Source organism: Corvus brachyrhynchos, unplaced genomic scaffold (genome assembly GCF_000691975.1).
Source record: "Corvus brachyrhynchos isolate BGI_N302 unplaced genomic scaffold, ASM69197v1 scaffold312, whole genome shotgun sequence".
Lineage (NCBI taxonomy): Eukaryota > Metazoa > Chordata > Aves > Passeriformes > Corvidae > Corvus > Corvus brachyrhynchos.
Window position 1 is genome coordinate 1,043,377 of NW_008236640.1, and position 3,618 is coordinate 1,046,994.

General features: G+C 44.3%; 1 long non-coding RNA gene across 1 annotated transcript in view; it reads left to right on the forward strand.

Moving 5' to 3' along the window:
• LOC108444824 overlaps nt 1-3,610 on the forward strand; it is an 18,591-nt gene extending 14,981 nt beyond the window's left edge. The window contains exon 3 of the long non-coding RNA XR_001859526.1: nt 1-3,610. This exon is cut by the window's left edge and continues 85 nt beyond it. This is a non-coding gene — a long non-coding RNA (uncharacterized LOC108444824).
• The last annotated feature ends 8 nt before the right edge of the window (nt 3,611-3,618 follow it).

The window sequence follows — 3,618 nt, forward strand, 5'->3', positions numbered from 1 at the left end:
CCTGCTGAGCATGTGTTTAGGAATTGCTGCTAAAAAAAAGTCAGAGAGGATGGTAGTTGCTGTGCTGTCACATGGCCTGATAGAATGCAGAATCTGCTTAGCATTCTTGAAGGGAAATTATCCAGTGCTGCAACTCACAATTTATAATTGGGTTGCGTATTAATATCTAAAAAAGGCAATAAAATCCACTGTGTGTTTAAAAAAAAAATAGTAAGTAGGAGTATTACAAGCTGAGCAGTGAAAATCTGGAAGACTTCTTGGCTAGAGCAAGGCTGTGTGCAGTGTTGTTTCTCCTGTATTAATTACAAGCAATTTTAAATCATCTCCTTCCTTCAAGGAAGGATTTTGTTCAGCATTTGTGTTAATTTTAATCTTGCTAATGTGATACTCTCTTGGAACCTCTCCCTTGTGTCATAACAGTGAGACATGCTGCCTCTTTTGTCCCTGCCCTTTGGGAAACACAGTTACTGCTGCTCATTGCCTCAACCCTGCTGTCGTGACTATCAGTACCCCTCCCTTGAAAGGAAAAGAAACCAAAACCCCACAGCAGCATTGTTCTTCCCCCCGCCAGAGTTCACTTTTATTTGTAGTATTTAAGCTAGACTGTGCAAGTGCCTCATGAAAATCGGGGGTTTAAAATGTATGGTGCTGTATTAGAGTGGAAAGCTTGTTATTCAGCACACTAATTATTTCTGAGTCACTGTATTTATGAAATGTCATGTAATAACTACTTCACCACCACGCAAAATAAATAGTGCAAAAGCAGACACTTTATGATTTTGACATTTTAGTGTATTAACATATTCCCAAGTCTCTCTGGGGGCTACTGGGAATCAGATAATGTTTTTATGACTTCTAAAAAAATGACATTGAATTTCATAATCTGTAACACTCCATATATATCATTAATGTTGTGCATTTTATTACAGCCTCAGTGGCTTATACTGCAAGTGTCAGCTGCAAAGAGAAAACCTACAAAGGCGGGGTTGTGGAACTGGGGGGAAACAAGAGGGTAAAGCCTTGCGGTGCACACCTCAAAGCCCTTGGACCGGCTGTAATGGCAGATCCCAGGCTATGCTGGGACACCAGAATTCCCCCTCAGCTTTTTTCATTTCAGGATGGATTATGAAGCCCTTGCTGAAGGAGGCTTTCTGCTCACACTTGTCACTAGAGGATAAGTAAGTCTGCGGTTTTGTCAAGCCCTTTGTGAATGACCTGTTAACTCCAGAGTAATGGGACACCTTGAGTGACACTCTGGGAGTGAGTGCAGAGGGAAGAAGGATGAGTTGCTGCTCCAAGTGGGCTTCTGAGTAGTCCCGCATGGTCCCTGAGAACAATGGGTGGATGGTCACCAGAATATGTGACTTCAGAAAGTGCTGTGCCTAAACCCAGGCCTTTTGTGCTCCTCTGCAAAGCTTGCTTGGTGTTACTAAAGTTGTGGGTCATTTACTTGAATGCTGGGAGAAGTGCCTTTTGACATATTTATCCAGGAGCTTTTGGGAAAGGGGCAAGAGATGAGAAAGCAGTCGCAGCTTCAGAAAAACTCAAATTGTCACTGAAAATGAGAGGAAGCCATGGCCACTGGTGGACGATGGGGTCAGTCCTTCCCTTTCTGACACGGGGCAGGACAGCGGTGTCTTGTCAGAGCTGCCAAACTGCTCCACATGGGTACAGAATGGGGCCCTGAAACTGTGGGGGATCTGGCTGGGTCCTGCTTCATCTGAATTTGCAGCAGTTGGCAGATGGATGTGACACATCCTCTCCTCAGTGCTTTCTTTACCTGTTGGCATTAAAAAATCACAAGGAGTGTGGAGTGTGATCTACCATGCATTTTGCTGGAAGTGGTGAAATGATTTACCCTTTCCACATTAGGATAGACTGGTTATCCTTAGAACAATCAGCCCCCTGAACTGGTAGACAGGGACAGGGAGCAGAAAAGACCCCCTGTAATGTAGGAGAAGGTAGGCAGTGACCTGCTGTGCCACTTAGATGCTCACAAGTCTATTGGGCAGAATGGGATTCACCTGAGGGCACTGAGGGAGCTGGTGGAAGGGCTCACCAAGCAACTTTCCATCATTTACCATCAGTCCTGGCTGACCACGGAGATCCCAGATGCTGGAGGTTGGACATGCATCCACAAGAAGGGCTGGAAGGAGAATCTGAGGAACTCCAGGCCTGTCAGCCTGACCTCAGTGCCCAGGAAGGTCATGGAGTGCGATCACGCAGCATATACAGGACAACCAGGGGATCAAGGACAGCCAGGGTGGTTTTAGGAAAGGCAGCTTCTGCCTGACCAACCTGATCTCCTTTTACGGCCAGGCGATAAGTGCCTTATTGAACACAGTAACCAATGAGTGGACGTGGCACTCAGTGCTATGGTTTAGTAGATGAAGTGGTGATTGGTCCAAGGTTGAACTCAATGATCTTGGAGGTCTTTTCCACCCTGAATGATTCTATGATTCTATGGTGTATTTCTTTTCTGACTTTGCTATACATACAAGCAGCTATTAAGACTGACTATTATATCCAAGGGTAAGTGTTTGAGATACATGAGAGATACCTGGGGAATTGGTAGGTCTTCAGTAGAAAAAAATGTCCTGAGATCAATTTCCTGATTCAGTAGTGAAGTCCTCATATCATATAAAATGTAATGTGATTGTCCATGGCCCTAATAAAATCTTGACTTTTCCACCAAGCTTTCATCTATAAAAATCAAATTTATCTGGCATTCGTCTGCATTTTGAAAGGGACGGGGAATTTTTGAAATAGATATGATAGTAGTCCTTTACGGTACATTAATATAGGAGAACAATAATTTGTTGCATTTTCTTCACACAGAAACAATCAGCTAGGAAATGTGCATAATAATTGTCTTTGTCCTTCATTGTCACAGGCCATTAGCTAATGAATTTAAGCTGTACTTGGCTCTTGCTACAATAAGAAAACTACATTAGAGATCTTGTAGCCTTGGTATTATATAAAACCTTTCAGTGGGTTTTATTTTAGTCTCACTGAGGTGATGCTACCATGGGCTGAGGAATGCATCTCAATTTTGTGGTGAGCAGTGAGGTCAGCATGCACTGATGTAGTGGGTCAAACAAGCTGAAGGGCATCTACAGTTATTGAAGCTGCCAGGTGCCAGACCCTCTTTCTTTGGTTTCTTATACTTTAGCCAAACTTTTCATTGCTGCTCTTGTGACAGTTTCAGGTTCATCCTTTGGGTGGGAAGATTTGCTCAACTCATTCCAGCGGTACCAAGATTTATGCGAGGGAAAATCAGTAATTGGGCAATGCTTTAAATAAATGACAGGCTCACATTAAGTTGTTCAGCTTTACTGCCTATGCAGTTTGCCCTCTCAACAGAGAGGCTGGCAAAAGAAAACCCTGTGATGGAAGAAATGATCTACACTGGCCTGAGCAAATAGGAGCTGTTGCTGGTGCATCGAACACCAGGATCTGCAGGCCAGCAGAGGGGTACAGTGGGATTGTTCTTCGGGATGCCAGCTGCTGCAGCCTCCCAAGAGGCACTCCTGCTGTCCAGCTGTACTGGGACACACCAGTCCCTCAGCTGTCCTTGTCCCCAGCTTTGACACAGCTGGGAAGTGACACACCATTCCT